We start from the raw sequence: 26,010 nt of genomic DNA on the forward strand, positions 1-26,010 counted from the left end.
CAGGGTGCGGAGAGGGAAGGGAGGTCCGAGGGATTTTCAGAGTGTACCCCTTTCTCAAGAAAACACTTCCAAGACACCTCCACCCCTAAGCCAGATAAATCCCCAGGGCACAAGGGGCCAGCATGCCTGGCTAGAGTTCTCCCTTCTGCATCACTGGGGGAAAGTGCAGGACATACCAGCAGCCTGGAGCCACAGGGCACACCCTGGCTAGCCACTGCAGCCAGCTCTGTTTCCAAAAAACTAGACTCTGGGTACATGTCACTGTTTTAGAAGCTTCAGTCACTGCCCTCTGCCTACGAGTAGAATTCAAAATCCTCCCTGTGGCCTATGAAGATCTGTCACCACTTCTCTCCATCTTTGCTCACTTCACCTGCCAGTGCCTGGCCTGCTCCCTACTTCCCGAGCTCCCCACGCCCTTGCCCTCGGAGCTGTGCTTGCAGCCCACAAATCCCTTCCCTCCCTTCTCTGTCTATTGAAAATGCAACCTGCCCACCTAGAGCTGACTCACATAGTGCCAATTCTGCTCCCTGTAAGTTGTGATCGCTTTTCCTTTTCCTCCACATGCCTGCACTGTGTTGTTCAAACCTTATTTTAATCTAAAATAAAAATTAAATGCATAGAGAAAAAGGATGGGGGTGGGGACTGTGTATCTTTCATTGGAGTTGAAACGTCTCAAGAGCAGGAAGCCATTGTTCCAGGTGGCGTGTATAATGCTTCACTTGTGTCCCAAGCCTGGTGGATGAAGAGAAAGAGGAGGGTGACACGGAAGAAGGAAGCGCCATGGTTTTTTGATGCAGTAAGGTAGAACTTATGAATACTGCCTTTGGTTATGCATATGTTCAATTCTGTCAGAAAGAGAAATTCTGTAGGCCAGATGCTTTCACACAGCTATCTGCATGGGATACGGCATCATATATTTGAATACACAGACAATATTAGATACTTTTAATAAAGTTGGTCTTTATTTTTCTCCAGTATAGTAGGCTTCTCTGGCATCTATTCTGCAACAGGCCTTAAAAATTAGAGAGCCACTCTGGAACCAGGTGTGGGTGATGTCTTCGAGAACTCAGAGACTACCGACAAAGGCAAGGTCGGAAGACCTGCATCTCTGCCAATAGAGGAAGAGGGGCTTGGAGGGCTGTAAAAGTAGGGTCTTTCCTTCTGAAAGCCTGGGGAGTAATTATAACTCTCTATATCTATTGTCAAAGAATAGAGAGTGCCTCAGATTTAGTCCTTGTGATAACGTGCCCCCAAACTGGGTTAGGAGCAAAAAAAAAGAAAAAGAAAAAGAAATCAAGGACAGACGATACCACAAATAGTGAACTTTACAGGGCAGAAAGTGTCAGCTCTCTGCAAGGAAGAGAGAAACAAGAATGTCCTGATTTGATGAGAGGTTTTGGAAGACTTCAATAATCAACGAATTGATTCATTATTCAGTTCAGCACTTTCCTCTTGCAACAAGCCCGTTCTAATTACTTCCTGAATGATTTCTCCAGCTTCAATTTCTCCCTGGTTGTATCTGTCCTCTACAACTGTGGTCCCCAAACCCTGGGGCCACAGATCAGTACCCATGGGTGGCCTGTTAGGAACCAGGCCGAACAGCAGGAGGCAAGTCCTGGAGCAAGCAAGTCAAGTTTCATCGTATTTACAGCGGCTCCCATCACTTGGCTTGCATCCTGCCTGAGTTCCCCCTCTGATCTCATCAGTGGTGGCATCAGACGGTCATAGGAGTGTGAAACCTACTGTAAACAGAGCATGTGAAGGATCTAGGTTGCACCCTCCTCATGAAGATCTATTGCCCACTCCCCCGTCCTCATTTGTGGAAAAATTGTCTTTCATGAAACCAGTCCTGGTGCCTAAAAAGTTGGAAACTGCTGCCCGGTAATAGTTCAAGGCTTGTCTTTCTGGGATAACACTTTGACCACATTACTCCCCTTCTTGCAAACTTTCAATAGTTTCAGTGAAAAAGAATAAAAGTAAAGTCATTTTAACTGCATCTGTGTTTGAACAAGCCCTCCGAGAGATTCTGAGGCACACTAAGTTTTGAGAATTATTCACATATGGACGATCTCTTCTACCCCAGAAGTACATTCTCCTAGGACAAGAGTTGTCCCCAATACATCCTTGTACCTCTCAGCTCAGGCTAGCACAGCTGGGTGTTTGAGAAATCATGGAAAAGTAAAATGTATTGCAGAGTCTGCTTATCGAGTGGGATGCTGGTGCTGTGGGGGAACAGAGGAGAATTAGATGCATCGCTGGTGCATTTGTTAAATCTATTGGAGGAGACAAAATTGAGACATGCGGCAAGTGGGAATAACCCAGTACTAATCTGCAGGGTGCAACACAAGCACGGAAGGGAGGAAGACGTGCTGGGTGATTTAATTACATGTCCTTGTATGACGGAACTTGTCCTTCCTGGGTGCTTATTCTATTTCTTGTCTGCCCGGGAATAAGCAGCCAGCAAACTAAAGGATGAGGATGAGGATGAGGATAACAGCAACAATTTTATCATTATTTATGATAATAACAGCCATCACTGAAGTCCCTCTATGTGTTATGCTCTATTCTGCGTGTTTTATATATTAATGTAATTAATTTGACCACCCAGTGATAGGTACCAGGAAGCCAATAAAGTTGGGAAAAATCAATTCAGCAGTTATTACGATGTGCGAGGTGACTCAGCAAAATAATGTTATGAATTGATTTTACACAGTGGAAACTGAGGCACAGAGAAGTGAGGTAGATTCTCCTGCTGTGAAGTGGCAGAGTCCGGTGGAAACCGTTCTGTGCACTGAGGGGGTTGAGGAGGGAAAGAGAGGGCCGTGGCACCTTGATGTGATCTGAAAAGTGCAGAATGGGACTTGAAACCAAATGGGGAAATTCTCGGGGCCTCCTTCCTTCTGGATGACTGCTGCTCCGTGTTTGGCTTTCCATGAGCTTTTTGGCTCTGTGATTAGCTTGCTTTCTCACCTCCCTGGGAGATTTTGCTTTCTCTTTATCCATTCAGCTTTAATTAACATGTTTCCACCATCCTTCTGCCCCATTGAAATCCCAGACGCCCCTGAAAGTGGTATACTGGGCATCTCATCACCCTCTCTTTCCTTTCTCCTGGCCTGGCTGGGCTCTGCTATAATACTGAGGACCTTGGAGGTCTGTCCTCCACCCTAGAACATTCATTTCCTCCTTTTCTTCATCCTAGATATGAAACCCCTCGATCATACAGCTCTTTTTACAGCTTGATTTCAAAAAGAGATGCACAGAGAGTTACAGTTCCGTGTGATCCCACAGGGCCAATGCCATGTGGGGAGGGCTCCCAACAGCTAAGTTGCAAGCCGTCTCCTGACTTACTGTGTGACCTTGGGGCCAGCCACTTGCCCTCTCTGTGTCTCAGTCCCCTGCAGTGGGATCATAATATCTACCGCCAAGCGGTGCTTGGAAGCATGAATGAATTATTATCCTAAACGCCCTCCGAGCTTCTTGGACAAAGGTGCTATGTTAATACACAGTATCCCTCTTCTTCTTCTTCTCATTAGTATTATTCAAACCCAGATGGCATTATTATTGTTGTTGATTGACAGCCGCGCATAGCCCCATTCATGGGTGTCAGAGAGCCAGGCGGTAGTTAACACAAGCAAAAACCATGTTTAAAACAAAGCCCAAGGAACACTCCAATAGTGTGTGCCTTGGGTTGCTATTAAAGCCAGAGCAGCTGCGGTGGCAACACGGAGGGACAGGGCAAGGAAATGCATCCCGGAGCACAAAGAAGGGAAAGTGGGTCTTGACACTGATCATATAATCGTGCTGGGCTTTTATAGACACTGGGAGGCCTCAAACAGAATAAATGCTTGAACTTTATCCACGGTTTACAGGCAGCGGCTGTAAAGGTCTTTGTTGCTGTTGCTGCCATGTTAATGACCCAGCTTGGGGCGCTGCCGCCGCTGCCGGCCACTTCTTCCAAAGAAAACAAATCAAAGTGAGTAACTTGATGTCCGGCAATGAGTTTTCCATTATATAAAAATAAGTATAAATCTTTCGCAGTTGGGCAGCCGGACTGCGATGTCGGAGGCTGGTAAAGGGGTCAAGGTAGCTAGACACTTTGAACCCCTGAACCAGCACATCAAAAAAGAGGCCCCTTCTCTTTGTTAATTGCAAAATAAACAGATAAAAATAAACCGTGCTGCTCCGCCTCTGGGGATGGTATTTGCACCAAAAGAAAGAGGACCGGGAAGCAGCTGGGCAGGGGGAAAGAGGCCCTTGATCTACTTCTCCATTACCTTTCCCACTCTGGCAACACCGATAAAACCCCATGAGTAATTGACCCTCAACAAGAGGAGACATCAATCTTTAGCTACAAGGCATGCCTTGCAGCATTAGAGGAGCTCCGTCAGAGAGGTATCTCCGTTAGATGCAATTTAGTGCCTTGGAGCTTTGAAAAAAATGAGTGTCCATAAATATTCTGATTGTCTTAACAGACCTTGGGAGTCCTTGGTAGTGTTAGGAAGTGGAAAAAGTGGAGGCAGTGCATCTTTGGGGAATGTGGACAAATGGATGATTAGCAGGAACTTCTAGGACATGGAAAAGTGCATGAATTGAAGGGGTTTCAGTGGAGGGGGGCTAAGTGAGCAAGGTGGGAGTGGAGGAAGAAAATGAGGACATTGGAGCAAGAGAGAAGGCTTGGAGCTTGTCCCTAGTGATGGCTTAGGGGTGCAGTGAAGACGGTAAAAGGAATAAGAAAGAAAGTTAGACATTTAGAGAGCCAGGAAGAGAGGCCCTAATGGGGAGGGGGAAATGATTCCTGAGTGGTGCCAGTTATAAGATCTGAGACCCCCTATTCCTTCTTACCCCTATTCTTCCTTCAAATGTAGCAGAAAGAACCCAACATGCTATCAAGTGTGGGGTCCCCCCCTAAAATAGAAGTCATCTATTGATAGTTATCCATCAATCTCCAGCAAGAGTAAACATTTCTTGTACCCAAACATTGTCTTCTTCTCTATATTTTGTTATGCTTTTCCTTAGCACCAAACCCTTCCCCTTCACTGGATCCCTCCTGAGCACCAGCTGAGCACTCATCCACCCTACCATTCACTCCATCACCATGATAGAACTCCTTTTCTGTCGATCTTCCAGAAATCATGCAAGATTGCATGCAATTCTAGATGCTCATATGTAGGGTCCCAGAGAAGTTCTCCTTCTAGTGTCAGAGACAAAGTGGTGCTGAGATAAGTGCTGAGACAGAAGGGAGCCCCAGTGTGCAGGAACAGGGGGTGGGGAGTGAGGCTAAGAGGTTGTATGTTTGGAGGGAGAAGGGGTTGAGAAGGGAGTAATAGCAGGGAAGGGTTCTAGGAGGGAGTGGTTGAGATGAAACATGGAAACCAAATGGGAGTTTTAAGAGGATGAAAGGATTTGATAAAAATAGGAAATAACAACTTCAAAGGAACAGAAGTTGGACTGAAGAAAAAGGGCAGCAAGAGCCAGAGCAAAAAGAAACAGGAGGAAGCAAGACCAGTTGTGGGAATGCCACGTCAGAGGGGAGAGTGGGAGAGAGAGGAGGCTGAGAGGTAGGCAGGACCAGGTCACAACTCTGCATGAGGACTGCAGATATGACCTGAAGGTACTGGGATCCATCTGTCCCTGAGCTGTAAGAATAGGGTTGGGTCAGGGACAAGATCAGATGAATGAGAGGCCACTCAGGCTGCTGGCTGAAGAGCAGACTGGGGATTCAAGAGTGTGAGGGGTTAGGGAGCATTTGGTTCACAGGCTGCCGCCATCTCCAGGGCAAGGGACAACCTGCCTGAACTAGGCTGGAAGGGAGCGAGGAAGGTAGATGTGACTATCTCAAAAGGCATAATCCTGTAAAGGTGCGGGAGGAGCCAGAAGAGGAAGCCATGTGGAATGAACTCTGTCCTCCCAGCTCGCTCTTGCCACAGCTCTTTTCCTTGGAGCATCCTTGAATGCCACCTTCTTGTATCTCTGCATTCATTCAAGCCGCCCCCCTTCCCTCTCACATAGTGGTCACCATGACCACTAACTACTTTTCTTCTCTAATCTCCTAAATTTCCTTCTCCTTCAAATCTCCTTTGCCTAATCCCATGTTTTTTTTCCAGCTTGACACCACAGTGGGATATGGGGGCTTATTTCTTGTTGCATGGGATGAACTGGCCTCCAGACGCTCGCCGCAAAGGCTTCCTGGGAGAAAGATTTGAAGAATTGAAGCCGGATAGGGGAAATTTGGGCTGGGGACCAAATAAAATTACATCAGTCTTATTTCTTTACTGAAATAGTCAGTTGGGGAAATACTTAATGAGGCCTTGGGGAGTTGCACATTCCATCGTCCTAAATTTGGGATTTTTTGTAGTATGAGAGAGAATCTAATTCCTCAGAGAGCAAGAGAGAAGCTTCCCTTCCTCTGCTCCTTCCCAGCCACTGTATCCTCTTTAGGGAGTAGCTGGAGAATAGACTTCTGAGTCCAGAACCGTTTGGAAAGCCAATGAAGCTTCAGAGAAAACATGAGGAGTTATTTGCATGGTTTCCATATTAATGAGTCCAGGATAATTTGTGGATCAGATGCTAAATGCTCTGCTTAGCTACGTCACATACATGATACCTCTTCCCATATCAGCCTTGTGAGGTAATTACAACTATACTGTTCACATTAGGAATGAGAAAACAGGGCCTAAGTGGGGATTAAGAAACATGCCTGGGTTTCACAGGCTAGGTCTGTGTGCGTTCCCAGGCTAAGGCCTCTCCTGTTCTGCCATAAACTCCTTCCACTATTGAGCTAACAGTGTTCAAAAATAAAAGTAGAACAATAACAACTCACATTCACCTAACATAAATTTAAGCACGTTTTTTTCCTTTTCTCTCTCAGAATGTTATAAATGGATCTCATTCTCTGACTCTTACCCTTAAACACAAAGTCAAAATTGTTTCTCGCAGAATTTTTATTCTTTTCTGTGGATGAAATATTTGGTGTCCTGAAAAGGTATCTGTTTGTTTGGATCATTTTGAGATAGCATCAAATAAAATTCACTAACCCTATCTTTCTGCCACTTACCAAGAGAGCTCCTCAGGGGAACCAAGATGTGAAAGGATATGCTGGTGTGATTTCCTGGAACTTGAAGAAGGGACAGATGTTCTGGAAGAAAACTGCCTCCCTCTGCCTAGATGGGGACCCAGGCCTGATTGGGCGGTGGGGAATAGCTTGAGATGTAAGGAGGCATGAACGTCTGCAGTGGGGGTGCAGAAAGCAGTGAGTGTGGGCCTGCCATAACAGAAACCTAAACACTTGGGAATGTTCTGGGACAGTGGTGAGCAGATTCTAGAAGGAACTTGAAGAAAAATCTATGAAGTGTCTCAAAGAGACTGTTAGCAGAAGTCTGATGTCTCTCGAGAAGTCTGTCTGTCAAAGATTAAAGAAAAGTGAGGAAAATGTTGCTGGAAACTAGAAAGAAGAGGATCCATTATGAATTGATGGGAAGTTCAGCAGCACTCTCGCCTGCAGTGATACGGAAAACAGAAAATGTATCTAATGGGCTGTTGGATCCATGCAGGTTAATGGTGGTCTAGGCGTCTTCCTGCTGCTTAGTGTCCGTAACATTGGTGTGCAATTTAAAATAGACAACTATTTAAAATTGCACATGTACTTTGTGGCCATCCTGTATTAAAGTTTGAAGGAAGAGTGATAAGTGCAAGAAAAAAAAATTGTTAAATGTAAAAGAGGCTTAATTTGCAGAGTGGGAAAATCCCCAACCTCTATAGATAAAAAGCAATATTAAATACAGAAGTGATCTGGACAAAAGTAAAATTTCATGAATGGCCAAGAGAACATGCTATAAAGATGATATTAAGAATGTGACTACTTTGTTAAGACTTTAGAAAAATTTAAGGGAGCGCTTATAGAACTGTTCAGCCAAAACAAAAACAAAAGTAATGTTAAAAACTAGACTTTTAAGAATCCTTGGCAGCTTCAACAGAAACCTGAGGTAGAGAATGGTTTGTCATGAGGAGATTTGTGGGTGTGACTTTTTTCCTGATGGCACAAACCACAATAAGATTCATAGGAAACTCCCAAAGATTTTAAAAGAATTTTATAAGCAGAAACATCCCTAGCTCAGTCTAACAGAGACAGAGAAAGTACAAAAGAAAAGGACAACAAAAGGACTTTAGATCTTTAAACTTTTATAGGCTGAGAAGGGTCTGAGAAATCTACTCAGTTACAAATGTGGGCGGCCCTTTTTGGAAAAAACATGACACCAAGGGAAGAACCAAGAGCCACAGTGAATCATTCCAGGCCTTGGATCTGAATCAGGTAACTGATCACATGTGTCCAGACAGATTTCAGAACTGCTTTGGACCAGTAGTTACTCTATGCCTCCTGCTTTTTTCCTGTTTGAATGGAAGAGTCTATAACAGTGATCTATGTCCATCCCACCATTGTATGTTGGGGAAAGTGGTGGTGGGGAGCAGATAACTTTTCTCTTTAATTCACAGGTTTTAAGATCTATGATATCTTGTACATCTTCCTTGGTACTTTGCACATGCTCTACCCTATGTCTATAATTGTCTTCCCTCATTTCTCTACCTGGTTAATTCCTATTCACTCTCTAAGACTCAGGCCAAAATCACCTCCTGCATGAAGGCCTCTCTATTTCATCACCTGGAGTTAATGGCCCTGTTCTCTGTCTTTCTAGCAAATGCATTATAGCCTTATCACCCTGAACTGAAATGGTTGACATACTTATCAGTCTCCTCCAGCATAAAATGATAGAATCTAGGTCTTATCTCTTTGTTTATAGCCAAACTCAGTGAAAATTGTGCCCAACAAATATCTGATGATAAAAAAAATAAAGGTGAGGCTATAAATAGTATAAAAAGCTTGATAAGGGAGAGTAAATTAAATGATACACTCAACAACTGAAGCCTAGAGAAGGGGTTTGAAGGGTGAGTGTGGGGACAGGGCTCTGTCCTGGTGGCCACTGTCTTTTACTTGGTGTTGAGAGATCCAAATGTACTTACTAAATGGTGAGAGAATGCAGGAAAGACATAGCTTCCTTTCTTTGGGGGAGAGCTGGGCGTTTGTTCTCCTGACCTATAATCACTGACCTGAGAAGTAACTCTCTTTAGCTTTTAAGGACATATTACAGAACATGAAGGGGGAACCTGAACATTCCTAGACACCATCTCAGACCTAAACTTTCCTACTGGGAGAAACTAGTCTGGAAACTCATGCTAAGCTCTCTGAGACAAGAGACTGTCCTCTCTGTCACTGTGGGCACATAGTATGCACTGAAAGCATTTTACTGATGATTGATTATTGGCATATGGGAAGGAAAAGGAAGGGAAGGGAGAAGGGCAAGGAATATTCTGAATTTACTAATGGTGCTTTAATGAGTAAATTATTTTTAAATGAATGGTGTGTTTATAGAGTGAGAATGATACTGTGAGGGAGGTTTTATAACACTAGGAAAGTGATCCCCAATGGCTGTGTCCCTGAGACCTTTCTCCGGAAGGCCTCCTACATTTGGATGTGACCCTGTTCTCTCCCAATTCTTAGTAAGGACATCTCTTAATAGAATATGAGACAGACACCCAAGCCTCCTGCTGTCACAGAAAACTCCATCCAAATGCCAGCAAGCCAGAGTCATGAGGGAAGATGACTCACATTGAGCCCAAAATAAGATTTATTAAAACAGTTGATATTTCTGTTCTTTTTCTGTTTCTTCCTGTGAGAATCTCATAGTAAAGACCTAAGATTTATCATAATTCCAGACCTCATAGAACTTATACAAACACAATGTAGGGGGCCACCTATAAGACATGTTTTTAAAGGGACTGGTAAGACCTTGTCTCCCACCCAAAACCATCTTAAGTACAAAGATGCCTCCAGTTACTAAGGTAGCTTTGTGAAAATTAGAAAAGGGTATTCCTTCCTTCAGAATGATACAGCTCTGTGCCAGGGAGCATGGGTTGGCGAGTGGGGTGCAGACTGGGTTTACAATCTCACACATCCTCTTGGCTTTAAGTCCAACACAGAGAACAATCTATACTCTACATAATCCTAGATGACAGTCCCATTGGCCACGGAGTTCAGCAGTCTACCATCTGGGTCCCAATCTGTCCGATTGGAAGGAAATATTATTCCCTGTTTTATACAGTGTGAGCACGCCTGGAAGCTGAGTGCACATCGAGCTCCCCTCAGCCCTCCGTGCTTTGTTCCTTATCAAATGACAGACTCAGAGGTCCAGAGAAGAGGAAGACAGAAGGAGAGGGAGTGAGTGCAGGCTGGCAGGTTCAGCTAGACAGTTACAGGATAGCACAGGACAGACCATGGTGATCACAGTAGAGGAGATGAGAAAGCCTCACTTATTTGCCAGTTCCCCTCAGATCCAGCCTTAGATCTGGGGAAGGAAGCTCTGGCGTGTGGCCTTCAGAGCATTATTTCATGTTGCTCACTGAATGAAGCTTCTGACTTCTCAGGGGTGTTTCTGCTTAACGGCCCAGTTTGTTCCCCCAGCCTAGGCCCTCAAGGCCTTGCAACTTGGGTTCCTGAAAGTCCCAGCATAGTAGCAGGTGGCTAAGGGAAGTGAGATGAAAAAAGGAACAGACGAAATAGAAGAACAAAATCTGAAGACCAATAATCCAAGTTTACCAAAAGGGTGCTGAGTGAGGAGGCTAACTTTTAAAAGATTTCCTCAAAATCTTAATCTTGAGATTATGACAAGGTGTGAAAGTTGTGCGGGTCCCAGATCAAAAGCAAAGTCGCTCTCCTTTCTGGGCACACGAAGTGGACTTGACCGGTGGGAAGGGAGCTACACAATACACAGGTTGGAGCAGCTGTTTGTTACTGGGGCAGTTACTACTGTGGCTATTTTGTCGATGACAAGGGATTCCCTCCACCCTGAGCTGACTCTCATGTAGGAGGAGAAGGTCAGGGACCTCTTGGAATGAGAGATTTTCTACTTGATAATATTTAAGAGGGGAACAGTCAATGGCTTGTTTACAAAACATGTTCTGCTACTCTCAAAAAATTTTAGTTATAGTCTTTGCATCTTGTGTACCCAATTGTCTGTGAGATCAGCATGGTCCTGATAAGATGGAAAGACAAGCGTCACGCAGCCACAATGACTGCCTTTCCTTCTGTGCCTGCACCAAGGACATGGGCAGGGGGGTTGCTCATTTCTCCTTTTCCATGATTAACCCTTTCTCTCACAAATTCTGCTCACCCCATGTCAAAGTCATTATCTTAGGATTCACTTATAAACATATGGTACATTGACAAGTATTCAGTCTATGTTAGCACTACGTTTAACATTTCTAGCTGACAGCCTGCATGAGCTGTCAGATGCCTCGGCCTGTGACAGGCCTCAGGCAGAGGTCTTCTTCCCTCCCCTGGCATCCCCCTCCCGCCTCCCACTACTCCCTCCTCCTCCTCCTCTTCTTCCTCTTTTTAAAACTTGAATGAGATAGAGGGATAGGAGAAACAGAAAAAGACATCAAAATAAGGACAGTGACAGAGATAGCAAAAAAAAACTGAGTAAAGGGAAAGTAAAAGGAAACTGCCTGGTGAGGAGTCGTTGGGTTACTATGTCCCGGGAAGTCAAGGAGAGACAGACAGTGCTCGTCAGAAACCCAGCGAACGACAGGAGACAACATCCTCCTGGGCCCAAGGAAGTACATCACCTCTTACACACTTCCTGCTAACTCAGGGATGGAAGTCATAGCACTGAATATGAGCTGTGGTCTAGCAGCATCTAAAAACAGGGGTTGTCACAAGCTGCAGGGTAGATGGCCACCCTTGCCTGCTCATAGTGAGATCTGAAATGACATGGAACTGGATGAACCACAGTTATGTGTCTAAGAGCTGTGCCTGACCCATATTTTCTTCAGGCAATATTTCTTTCTCTTAGTGGCTGTTTTTTGTTTTCTCCTATAAACATTTGCGGTCGTTTAGCATTGAAGATCAAGACAGTAAACCAAAAGACCCTTCCTGATATCATTTCTGTAAATAGAAAGTCTCCATGTGTCTCCTGTACCCCCTTCTCTGGGGTGTACCACAATCTCTTAAGTACAGTGACATGACTAGTCGTACAAGAAGAAAAAGCAGCTTAATTAACTTTGGATCCCCTCTCTAGACATTAAAATTGATTCCAAACACTAAATTCTTTCCCAGGGCTTAAGAGGGAGTCTATTTCCTTAGGAAATACCGCACTAGAGTAAGTAATTAAATTTGTTCAATGTAGTTAAAAGAAATAATACTTTGAGCTTGAATTAGGAATGTGGAGGGGGGGGTATCAATTTGACGAAGAATTTCAGGCTGTGTTTCTCGAATCGCTAAAGAGAGAAATCTCCCATAGGTTATATTTCAGGATTTCAGAAAACTGTGATAACTACTGGAATTAGCAGAGTTCTGAAGTTAAACACTACGATAACTTCACATTCCTTTTCCACAGATAGCTTTTGCTCAACACGATGCCTGTGCTGGACAGAAAGAGCTGGACCACGTTGATCACTAGACCCAGTGGGCCTGAGCTTGGGGAGACGGGGATCCCTGGCTGGGGCTTTCAGGGAAGGGACTTCAGGACCAGGGTGGTGTAGACAGGCGCCAGGAGGAGGCTGTGGTTTTAGGGTATTTGTTTGCTTGTTGAATCACTTGTTAGAATGGATTTTGTTTCTCTCCTCAGAAGAGATACAGCTTGGAGATGAATTTGAGACGTTTTTTCAGAACAAAAATGCTACTCAGCTGAATTTCTGCTTTTGCCTTAGCCTCACGACGGAGCTGGAGGAAATAAAAGCACAAGTGACTCTCACCAGAATGAAAACCTTTTTGTTTTCTTGCCTGCCACAGAGACTTCATTCTGTTCCTGAGGAAGAAACAGTAACCTGAAGGAGTCCAGAAAAGTGGAACAATTTGGCAAATATTTTTGCTCTCACAACATGGGACCATTTGCCTTGATAAATTATCTTCTCATTGTCAAGAAAAAAAAGACCAAACTTATAACCCTTCTCCTGAGATAGAATCGTAAGTGATAGAAAGATAGAATTGGGTTTGGATAGACTCGGTTAAAGCATTGAAACAGACTAGAGCTTGAAGTAATGAAGTTTTCCTTCAGATTTTTAACTTTGCTAAAAAGAAAAATAATAGAGTTTATGCTAACATCCTCCTCCTCTACTTAAAAGAATAAATATATCATGAAGGCTCAGCATCTGGAGCTCAGCAGCAAGGGCGCCAGCCATATATGCCAGAGCTTGCAGGTTCAAAACCAGCCCAAGCCTGCCAAAGAACAATGACAACTACAACAACAAAAAAAATAGCCTGGCATTGTGGCAGGCACCTGTAGTCCCAGCTACTCGGGAGACAGAGGCAAGAGAATTGCTTAAGCCCAAGGGTTGAGGTTGCTGGGAGATGTGATGCTACAGCACTCTACTGAGGGCGACATAGTGAGACTGTGTCTCAAAAAAAAATAAAAGAATATACCATGAAATTGAGGAAGGAAATAAGACTGTCCCATTTTGCCTTAACAGTTATAAAAACCACACTTTTACAAAAGGGATATTGGGGTGTCTCAATTTTCTCCATACAGTGTTAGCTTAGTGGCAATGCTATAAGACAAACCTCGTGGAAAAGAACAAGTCCAGCGCTTTCCTCTTATTTCTAAATGTGATGAATAGCACAATCGTGTTATTCAAAGCAGACACTTAGATAAACAGCAGTTGACCATGGAGGTAACAATATGAGAATAAACCACGTGTATTACATGTTTACCTTGCACATCGTACAACTCACCCATTCATTCATTAACTCAGTACACATGCATTGAGTGCTCACTTTGTGCCAGGTTCTTTGCTAACTTCCAAGAATACAGATCTAAATAAAACAGTGTCTGTTCTTCAGGAAGGTCTGAGCCTGGCTCAGGAGATTATAAATACTAAAATTTGCAACTTGACAACATAAGCAATGTACAAAAATGGAGCATAGAGGAAGCACTATACAGAGGTACTTAATACCATCTTTGCAGAGAGAAGGAATAAATCACTTTATCCGTGGCATTTGGTGCCAACTTCCCAGCTGAAATGACTTTTGATCAAGGTCTTGAAAATTAAAGGTGTGGCAGGAAGGCTGTTCTGATGGAGGGAACAGCATTTGCAAAATACACAGAGGAATAAAAGCACAGGCTGTGTTTGGGGAGCAGGAAAGAACTTGATGTGAGTGGTGTGGAGGGTGCCTGGCAGTGGAGTGGGACGTGGATCTGAACCGTGAAAGCTCTTGCATGCTGGCCGAAAAATTTATATTTAATTTTTAGGAAAGAAAACTATATGAAATGGATCTCTACTCAAATCAGCTCCCTTTATTTTACACTTCGATGCATCCCCTGTGCCCTAAAAGCAATGAAAGGCAAGGTTTACAAAGGAAAAACAAACCTAATAGAATATAGCCAACCAAAAACAAGAAAAAACATCTTCGTGGATCACTGCAAAGAAGTGAGTGGAGATGAAGCTGTGGGCTTGCAGGGCTCTGGGCCCAAACCAGGCAGTAGAGCAAAGGAGCCTGGCTCTTCTAGGGTGACAGAAACGAAGTGTCTATGCAAGAGTCTGTAGAACAGGCTGCCTGTTGAAATCCAAGTCTGGCCCTTGCAGAAGCTATGGAACTAGGAAGACCCAAGACCCAGCCTTTTAACCAGGAACTGATTAGAAATTCAAAGCTGATACAAAACCAGCTAATTCAAAGTCGGCATTTGACTGGCTCTATAAAAATCTCAGTTATCACTTTAGGGAAGGAGCCCCCAGTATCCCATCAAAGACTTGGCTATGGACTGAGAATGCAGGGCACTGTGCAAAAGCATCCCCTAGTCTTCTTGACTGGATACAAAAGAAAGCAAAACACATGAAACAAAACAAAATGCTTTCATTTAAAATGAGGCTGCAGGGCGGCACCTGTGACTCAGTGAGTACCACACCAGCCCCATAGTCTGAGTGTGGTGGGTTTGAGCCCAGCCCCGGTCAAACTGCAATAAAAAAATAGCTGGGCGTTGTAGCCGGTGCCTGTAGTCCCAGCTACTTGGGAGGCTGAGGCAAGAGACGTGAGCTGTGAGCTGTGACGCCACAGCACTCTACTGAGGGCGGCAAAGTGAGACTCTGTCTCAAATGAATAAATAAATAAAATGAGGCTGCAAACTCTCCAAAATGTATATAGAAAGTGAGTGCTAAGAAAAACAAACAAAATCAACAATTCACTCTGGTTGAAAATAATTTTATGAAGCAGTGTGACAAACGTGTAAACAGTAAGATGATTAAACAGTGAGAATTAAACAGTAACAGTTAAGGTCATTAAAGACATGAGAAATGAATTAGATCCATTAAAAGTGAACAAATATTATGAAACAAACCAGGGAGAAATTGAATAAGATATATACTATGTCAGTTACCTTTGGCTGTGTCACAAACCACCCCAAAACTTAGTCGTCTAAAAAACAAACCTGTATTATTTCTTGGGAGTTAATGAGTTGTCTGAACAGTTCTGCTATGAGCTGGTGTGGCTGGCTCTGGATAGTCCAGGACGGCCTCCCTTGCCCATCTGGGGTTTCATCTGAGATCTTGGGGACAGCCAGGGTCTCTCTCCTTGTGGTCTCTCCTCCTGCAGGGGGCTAGCCTCAGCTTGCTTACGTGGTGACAGGATTTCCCACAGAGAAAAGAGCTAGCTCCAAAGCACAAGTACTTCTCGAATCTTTTTTTTTCTTTTTTTTTTTTGAGACAAAGTCTCACTATGTTGCCCTGGGTAGAGTGCTGAGGCATCACAGGTCACAGCAAGCTCAAACTCTTTTTTTTTTTTTTGCAGTTTTTGGCTGGGGCCGGGTCTGAACCCTCCAGTATATGGGGCTGGCACCCTACTCCTTGAGCCACAGGCAGTGCCCTACTTCTCAATTTTTTTTTTCTTTTTATTAAATCATCGCTGTGTACATTAATGCAGTCATGGGGTACAGTGTGCTCGTTTTATATACAATTTGAAATATTTTCATCAAACTAGTTAACATAACCTTCATGGCATTTTCTTAGTTATTGTGTTAAGACATTTATATTCTACATTAGTAAGTTTCACGCGTACCCTTGTAAGATGCACTGTAGGTGTGGTCCCACCAATTACCCTCCCTCCACCTGTCCTCCCCCTTCCCCTCCCCTCCCTTTCCCCAAATTTTTGGGCTATAATTGGGCTATAGCTTTCATATGAAAGCTATAAATTAGTTTCATAGTAGGACTGAGTATGCTGGAACGTATTCTTCCTAGCAAAGTATCTCAAGAATGGAAGAAAAAGTATACTTATCGAATCTTTATTTGAATCCTATCTGCCAATGGACACTGGCCAAAGCCGCATAGACAGGACTTGATTTCAGGATGGAGAGAGCATCAGAGTCACATTTGCAAAGGGGAGGGGGGCATGTAGGGACGGGACAGATTGGGGGCAAGCCACCACATGTAGATAGAGAAAAGAATCTATTGGAAATCTGGAAACTTAAAAACATATTCTTGAAATAAACTCAATGGACAAGATGAAGTCGAGACAGGGCACAGTGTAAGGGATAGTCAGTAAGCTGGAAAAGATTATGGATACATGTGTGCAGATCTGCTACAAAGGAAGAGGGAAATAGAAAATTTGAAAGAGCAGGACAGATAGGAGCCATGGAGGATAGACTGAGAGGCTCCAGCCAACCTCTAATCTGAGCACCTCATTCATTGGAAGGAATGAGGGAGAATCCATTATTTGAGAAGATTGTAGCTTACAGTTTGAGGGAGTATCCATTATTTGAAAAGACTATAAGAGTTTACAATTTTCCAGAATTGGAGAAAAATGTAATAACTCAGATCAAGAGTGCACTTTGAGTACCTCTTGGGATAAAGATATATCCACATCACAGTGAAAGTGCAGAACATCATCCATAAATGGACAATCTTTAAAGCTACTGGGTGAAAATGGATTCCTAAAATGATGAAAAATTAGACCGAACTTACACCTTAAATTTTTCATCAGCAGCAATCGAAACCAAGAAGGTAATGGAGTCATACCTTCACAGGGTTGAGGGAATTTACATCCAGCTAGTTTGCACTCAAGTACCAAGAGTGAAATTAAAATACTTCAGACAGAAAAGGCTAAAACTCTTTACCATCTATTAATCCTCACTAAAGGAATCTATTATAAGTTATATTATGGAAAAGAAAACAAGGGAAAGAAGTAGTGGCACATATAGAAATTAATAAAAGGTGTTAGTAAATATCATTAACTATTGACTACACTAGGAATACTTCTGTGTTTATTGAAAAAGCAAAAGTAAAAACATACAAAACAATACCAAAATGGAGGAGGGAAGAACTAATTAGATAAAGAATATGCATCACTAGGAAGATGGTAAAAATACTGCAATAGTTTGGATTTGTTTATAAAAAGAGCATATTATTGTTAAATATTTAAAGATAAAGAAAATCATTTTAAAATAAAAATGCAGGGGGCAGCGCCTGTGGCTCAGTGGGTAGGGCGCTGGCCCCATGTACCCAGGGTGGCAGGTTCAAACCCATCCAGGCCAAACTGCAACAAAAAAAATAGCCAAGCATTGTGACAGGCGCCTGTAGTCCCAGATACTTGAGAGGCTGAGGCAAGAGAATTGCCGGTGTGATGCCACAGCACTCTACCAAGGGCGATAAAGTGAGACTCTGTCTCTACAAAAAGAAAAAAGAAAAAAGAAAAATGCATACTATCCATTCCAATACAAGCAGAGAAAAAAAGTAATTATAAAAGCTTTATCTGGGCTTGTTGTCCATCACTTAGTAATTTTGGTGCCAACCACAAACACGGGGGCTGATGAGTTCGCGCCCAGCCTGGGCCTGCTAAACAACAATGACAACTACAAAAAAAAAAAAGCTCTGAGCATTGTGGCGAGTGCCTGTAATCCCAGCTACTCGGGAGCCTGAGGCAAGAGAATCGCTTAAGCCTAGGAGTTTGAGGTTACTGTGAGTTATGATACCATGGCACTCAACCCCAGGGTGACCAAGTGAAGCTGTCTCAAAACAAACAAACAAAATAACTTTATCATTCCAAAAGCATAGAGAAAATCAGGAAAAAAGAAGCAAAGAAAACATTATTAGCAGAAGAGACAAAAAAAAAAATAAGAAGAGAACTTTGTTGCCCCTCCATGCGCACAGTTTCCACATCTGAGGATTCAGCTAATAGTGGAGTAAAAATATTTTTAAAAACTAATCAAAATAGCAATACGACAACAAAAATACCATAAATAAAAACACAATACAGTATAACAACTAGTTATGTAGCATTTTCATTGCATTAGGTATTATAAGTAATCTGTAGATGGTTTATTTTTTAATATTTTATTTTTTTCACGTCAGATGGGTAAGGTGCCAACGTCACAAGACTTGTGGGAGGCACATTTCACGCATGCGCATGAAAACCCAATCATCACGCTTATGAACTACAAAAGGATCAATCTGCAGATGTTTTAAAGAGGATGGTGTAGATTTGACGCAAATGTCATACCATTTGACATAAATGACTTGAGGTTAGGTGGATTTTCATGTCTATGGGGGTCCTTAGAACTTATCTCCTTCAGGTACTAAGGGATGCTGTAATAACAATCTTTGCAAGTGAATTAGAGCCAACAATTAAAAGCAGAGATCATTAAAATGAATGAGAGAGAGCAACCCAACCATATGCAATAGACAAGGAAGACACACCTAAAGCAATATTAACCTGAAAGTTGGGGGGGAAGGTAAGAAAAAAAGACAGATTATTCATATTCCAAAAGGTGTGGAATAGTAATATTAATATTGGATAAAATGGAATTTATAGCAAAAAGAGTAAGTAGGGAAAAACAGATACCCTATATGATAATAAAATGAATCATTCTCCAAGATGATGTAGCAATCGTGACCTTGCATGAACCTAACATGGTTTCAAGTTATATAAAAGGCAAAAATTAATAGTCCAATAAAAGATTTTTAACATTTAACTAAAACACCTATAAAATATTTGAAGAAAATATCTTATTAATTTAACGAATAGTTTTATGTAGAATCCTGAACTGATAAATAAAGATTATATATTTTTCATGCTAGAACATTGGCAGAATTGACCACATCATGAAAACTTTAAGACTTTTCAAATAATTTATATCATACTTAAAAAAAATCACAATGATTAAATTAAACAGCATAAATGAGAGCTGATAAAAAAAAAGAAGTAAATAAAAAAAAAGAAAAAAACTGCATATCTGAAAATTTTAGAATACCTTCCTAGCTAACTTTTGGGTACCAGAAGAAATTATAATGAAAAGTCCAAACTGTCTTAAATGAGCTAAAGATACAGTTAAAGTAAAATTAAATTAAATTGTGATACAGTTAAAGTAAAATTAAAAGATGTAAATAGAATCTAAAATTCATTTATGAAAGAAAAAGATAATAAAAACTAAATGAGTTTTTAGTCAATTCAAGACAGAGGGAGAAAACAGAAAACAGAAGGAGCCTAAAAAGTGTTTAAAAAAGGAAACAATAAAGATAAAATGGAAATTAATGAGTTAGAAAACAGTACAAAAGATCAATAAAGTTAAAATTTGAGTTCTTGAATGAAAGAAAAATCTCTAGCAAGGATAATCAAGAAAAAAAAAGGGACAAGGACACAATTTAGAAACAATAAAGGGAACAGAAACACACCACATTGGAATAGAGAATAAATAACTCATAAGAGAAAATGGATAGGCTTGGGGCCTGTAGCTCAGTGGTTAGGGAGGTTCGAATCCAGCCTGGGCCTGCCAAACAACAATGAAAGCTATAATTGAAAAATAGCTGGGCATTGTTGTAGGTGCCTGTAGTCCCAGGTACTTGGGAGATTGAGGCAAGAGAATCACTTAAGCCCAAGAGTTTGAGGTTGCTGTGAGCTATGATGCCACAGCACTCTACCCAAGGCGACATAGTGAGACTCTGTCTCAAAAAAAAAAAAAAAATGAGAGAGAGAGAGAGAAAGAAAAAATGGATAAATCTATGCAAATAAATTTGAAAGTTCAGAAGAAAAGATTGAGTTTTTTTTTGTTGTTGTTGTTGTTTGTTTGTTTATCCAGGAATAAGGGGAGAATAAATACAGAGATTAAATTAGCAATCTCAGTACACGTTTTAGTCCTAGTTTATGTAGATTTTTATTCTTATTATTTTTTAAGACAGAGTCTCACTATGTTGCCCTTGGTAGAGTCCCGTGGTGTCACAGCTCACAGCAACTTCCAACTCCTGGACTTAAGCTATTCTCTTGCCTCAGCCTCCCAAGTAGCTGGGACTACAGGTGCCCACCACAATGCCCGGCTATTTTTTGGTTGCAGTTGTCATTGTTGTTTAGCTGGCTTGGGCTAGGTTCCAACCCGCCAGCTTGGGTGTATGTGGCCAGCGCCCTACCCACTGAGCTATAGGTGCCACTGAAGATTTTCAAAAATCATAACTAATGAGAAATTCGACTGGATGATTTTTCTTCACCTCTTAAGGAAAGTGCATGGTTTTTCACCTTTAATACTAAGATAGTGGATTGAGATAATAAGTCCTGGATCTCTGAGACATAGCACACTATTTGTGTCCTGAACTGACTACCTTTGCATATCTTTAGGATGAAAAATAGGTTTCTATCTTATACAATGTACTGCTTTTTAGTCTTCTTGTGTTACTTGCAACACAAGTTAACTGATACAAAGACACTTTAACCTAATAATGAATATGTATAAAAAATATATTACAAAGTCATTTGTAATGCAAAAGTATTATGAATTGTGCCCCTCCGAGTTGTGGTATGAAGAGGCCTTGGGAACTGAAACCTATGATCATTCCTATCAGGAGGAAACAGGGCTGCCCACCATAACTGCACCTTTTCCATACTATACCTGAAGTCTAAGCTAATGTAATAAGGTAAGATAAATAAATAATAAATACAAGAATGTAAAAGCAAAAAACTTCTCAAAACTGTCCATATTGTTGGATGCTACATTAGTCTATAAGCAACTTTATAAGATATTGGAATTAATGAGTGATTACTCAGCTGGGTATAACACCAACAAATTAATCAATAACCTATCTGGTAGGCTATTGTCACTAGTAGTAGGCAATCAGAAATGTAATTTTAAAAACCATTTTATTCACAAAAATTTGTAAGCTGTGGAGAAAATGATGAAATATTATTGAAGGAAATGAAAAATGACCTGATATATTAATTAGGATTTTTTTTCCAGCAAATTACAAGGATACAAACATTTTGGTTACATAGATTGCTTTGTATTGTTTTTAGTCCAAGTTATAAGTGTGCCTACCACCCAGACAGTGCACATTGTACCCATTAGGTGTGAATTTACCCATCCCCCCAACCTATTTGAATTTGATGAATGTTATCTGTATATGTGCATAGAAGTGTTGATTGCTTAATTCCAATTTACTGGTGAGTACATGTGGTGTTTGTTTTTCCATTCTTGCAATATTTCACATAGAAGAATGGTCTCCAGCTCCATCCAGGGTGTTACAAAAGGTATTAGTTCACCATTTTTTTAATAACTGAATTGCTCTCCATGGTGTACATATACTACATTTCAGGATATTTTTACATGTAAATAACATGTACGCAACAGGAAATGTCTTAAAAGATTATTTATTATTTTACATAACAAGAAGCTAAGCATAGGCAAGTCCAGGGTTGGTTAATTCTGCAACTCAAAGATGTCATCAAACTCTCAGGCTCTTTCCACCTTTCCGCTGAATTATTTCTAGTAGGGAAATAATGTGAATCTAGGTTTGTCCTGTCATAGTTGCAGGATGGATGTCTTAGGTAGAATCTATGTGTGAAGTCTTCTTCACATGGCCTTATTCTGATGGGAGTAAGACAAGTATCATTTCATACATGCATTTTTATCATAAACTTTTCCCATAAACTTCCTCTTGTGTCCTACTGCCCAGGATTGAGTGATGAGGCCATGCCCACCAGCACAGGAGCATAGGGAAGTATCTCACAAAAATGTGAAAACAGTATCCAACATGGAGGCACTCTCTGCCAAAAAGAAGGGGAGTGGAGCAGGCTAGGTGCTGATGTAAGCAATCAACAAGCCCTGCCATACACAAATACACGATGGGAAGATTCCGTATCATTAGATTGTCAGCTCAGTGTTGATTTTAATCTATGAATTCAGTACAATTGCAATCAAAATCTAAATGAGTTTTTCCCAAGAAATTTGAAAAGCTCATACTGAAATTAATATGAAAGAGCAAAGGGCCAAGATTAGCTAAGACGATTTTGGAAAGAAAAAAATGGGGGATACTTTTCTTACTGGAGATCAAAGCATTTTATAAAGCCACAGTTATTAGATGGTATGGCTTTGGAAAAGGAGCCAAAGACCAAAGGAAGAAGGTGGAGAGTCCAGACGCAAGCCCATCCATATCTGGAAATTTGAGATATGACAGAGGTGGCATTACTTCCCCCCTGAGGTCAGGGTTTCTCCAGTAACAACAAGGAAAACTATTTTTTTTAAGGGGAGTGTTAAATATTCTTTATTTGACATTACATATAAACCACACTAAAATGTCTTTTAATAAATAAAAGGGAGCATTTCAGTATTCCCAGGGAAATTAGATTGGCATAATAAAGGTCAAAAATACAAAGTAAACATTGCTACCTTCTCTCCAGCCCTCACCTATAACAGGCTAATGAACACCAGTTAAAACACAAATGGGCCTTGTTTGGTTCTGAGATGGTGAAGGGATTTCCCCAGTGTTTAAATATATTCACCTAATCAGCTATATAAATCTTTTTATAAAACCATTCAATAAGGTTTGAGATGGCAATTTACTACCTTTGTGAAAAGGTAATCCCCACTAATTAAATCTAATCATATCTTTAGAAAGGAAAAACAGTGATAGCATTTATTGAACTGGAATCACTATCAAAATCCAAAAAACTGATCATATTCATTTAAACTCAAGCCAGTCTTAGTTAAATCAGGACTGTCCAACAAAAATATTCTGTCACTCATTCATGATCTAAATCCTGGTATATGAGACCAATCAAATTATGGTACATATTAAAAAAGCCATGAGATATTTCTCTTTTGTAATAAATAAGGCAGTGGCCAATCATTACTCATCAGTAGCTTTTTTGAGATAAGCTATCAAGCCTGCCCTTTCTCCCTTCTTCTTAATGCCAGCAAAGATCGTTTTTGTTCCAGGGATGTACTTCTTGGGATTCTCCAAATGCTCCATCAGTGTGTCCTCTCCCCAGGTTATGCCTTTGTTCTTACTGGCCTCTGTGTAAGAGAAGCCAGCAGCCTGACCTGTCTTCCTCCCAAAGAGACCATGGAGATTTGGCCCAGTCTAGTGCTTGCCTCCCTTTTCCACAGTATGGCATTGGGCACACTTCTGAACAAAAATCTTCTTGCCATTCTCAATATCACCCATTTTTAATTCACTCTTTGGTTTCTAACAGTACAAAAGTTCTCTAAACCTATGATTTCCTCTGATAAAAATAAAAGTCTTATGTACCCCTCTGCACCCTCGAAATAATGTGCTCTCCCACAAGGGTTGACAGTTACAGTATTGCCTCCATATCTCTACTAAGCAGAAAACATATTCATGAACCAATTGTAATTTTTTTTGAATAATGTTGTATTGCTTCTCTTGCTTCAAACTGTACTTCACTTCCTTCCAAGATTTTGAAGTGTGCGCCACTCTTTTCTCCCTAGATCCCTCCCAGCTCGGTCAAGAGTCACCATGGGGGTAATGGGAAGACAAAGGAGAATTTAAAACGGGGGGATGGCACAATCAGATCTGCATCTTAGAGACATCTTTGAGCAGGAAAAGGATATAAAGGAAAAATAACACATAATCCTGCCCTAAAGGGCTTAAAAAGCTGGCTGAAGAGATACAAAATACAGTGTCAAAGACAAAGAACCTTCACATGGCAGCCCATAAAAGACGCCACCAGGAGCTCTCAGGCAGGGAAGAGCGGCATGGCCTCATGGGCAGTGCCAGGGAGCTGGAGATGGAGGACTGGGCTTTGTTACTTTGTTACTCAGCACTATTCTCTCACCTTTAAAGGTGAGGTGATGTCAATAGCTACTTCCCCAAACTGTTACAAGAATGAAATGATAAGGTCTATCTGAAAAATGCTTTGTTGTCTGTAAAAAGCTGTCTAGCTGTGAGCTAATGCAGAGTAGAAAGATGTATATTGTTATCTCCGAGCTGTAAGGCTTGCTCTAGCAGTAAAATTAATGACGTTGGCTTCTTTACTCCTTACCCACCTTTAACTTCTTCATGTAAGCGAGGTCAAAGGAGGGTATTTTGATAACTTAGAAAGAATACACCAAATCTTCCTTTTGGAAGGCATCTTTGAGATTATTATTTCAGTCTCCCATTCCAGGTAGGAATTTTCCCTACAAGCTCCTGACCGGGGTGGCTGCCTTATCTCTGCTCACACACTTCCCAGGACAGGGGCGCTACACCCTCACAAGGCAGCTCAGTCCATTGGTAGTCAGTGGAATTCAGACTCCCTCCAACCTCTTTCCACTTGTCTTAGTCCAATTTTCTGGAGCGACAAAAAACTAATTCACTCTCTTTCCCATTACAGCTTTTCAAGAACTTGGAACATCAAGGTTCTCTATGTCTGCCTTTTTCTGCAGTAAACATTCCCAGTTTTTTGGACTGCTCCTCTCAGGACATGATTTCTAAGACTGACCTGGTTGACCACCTTGGGTTGATGACTACTTTGTCAATATCCTCTTTAGAATTAGGTGCCACCATCCTATTACCACCTCTAAGAGGAGACAGCCTAAATACCCAAGAATGAGTCAATTTAAATAAATTACATCCTATTCGTACAATAGCGTATTGTGTATAAAACAGGTTCTCAAAGAATATATAGTGACCTGAGGAAACAATTCAGGGCATAATGTTAATTTGTTTTTAAATGCAGAGTGTAAATGCTACACAGGCCACATTTTAAGTACTTTCCTCCACCTGCCTCCACGCAGCACCCAAGAAAGACCTAAAGGACACATATCAAAATAACAACAGTCATCAACAGCAGTGAGTTAGAGGTCTTTTGTTTTATTCTTTATACTTCTCTCCACATCTAAGTTTTCTATGATGAATGTCTTTTATTTTTATAGTTAAAAAAATACAAAGGCCCCAATGTTTAACGTGAAGGAGAAACACAGTACCCCGAGTAAGCCCTGGTGCTCTGATGTAGTCAAACCAACAGCACCCCTGTTCTGTTCATTATGCTGCCCCGATGCCCCCTGACAGATGTTAGTTTTTTGTAGCCATGTCAGAACCTTTTGGCCCACTCTAAGCTTTCTGTTAACTAAAATCCTTGAGCCTTTACCCATGAACTATTGTCAGTAGATTCCATAACTGCCTTTTCTTTTTTAAACCAAAATGAAGAACTTTCAATTTTCCCATTAAATTCCATTGTCTTTATTTTGTTTCCCTGTTCAGGCAAACCATATCCTGTTTCTGTCATGAAGTCTATTACTGATACCTCTTCATTTTATGTCAGCCCATATTCATCTATTGGCCTATATTTTGTGTCATTGAAAGGTTCTTAACACAACAGGGCCCCAAACAAAGACCAGTAACATCTTGTTCTACCTCTCTATGGGATGACCTGACTCCATCAGTCAGTGCTTTCTGGACACAATAATTTGCCAGTGGTGCCCTCACCAAGCTGTAGATCACCCAGTCCCTAACCATTCATCCTATCATGGCATATTTTGTCAGAAGTCCTGCTAAAAGATTCACTGCCAGGGGGACAATCTGGTTCATTTTGGTTATCTTTCAAAAAATAAAAAATATGCAATGATGTTTATATGGCATGGCTTGTTCTGCATAACCTGTGCTGGCTTCTTGAGATTACCACTTCCTTTATGAAGTGATTGCAATCTAACTCTTTAATGACGCAGGTTAGTTTGTTGGGGATCAAAGTTAAACTCAACAGTGCAAACTTTC

At 41.4% G+C, this 26,010-nt stretch overlaps 1 non-coding gene and 1 pseudogene across 1 annotated transcript; both read right to left on the reverse strand.

The window, feature by feature from the left end:
* Window positions 1-18,381: 18,381 nt before the first annotated feature.
* Window positions 18,382-18,482, reverse strand: LOC111727415. The gene has a single exon (XR_002774973.1). It is a non-coding gene; the product is annotated as a small nucleolar RNA U13 (small nucleolar RNA).
* Window positions 18,483-23,145: 4,663 nt separating this feature from the next.
* On the reverse strand, window positions 23,146-23,463 carry LOC100962499 (annotated as a pseudogene).
* Between the last annotated feature and the right edge of the window lie 2,547 nt (window positions 23,464-26,010).

The sequence above is a fragment of the Otolemur garnettii genome, unplaced genomic scaffold (genome assembly GCF_000181295.1).
Source record: "Otolemur garnettii isolate 467f Iridium unplaced genomic scaffold, OtoGar3 scaffold00104, whole genome shotgun sequence".
NCBI lineage: Eukaryota > Metazoa > Chordata > Mammalia > Primates > Galagidae > Otolemur > Otolemur garnettii.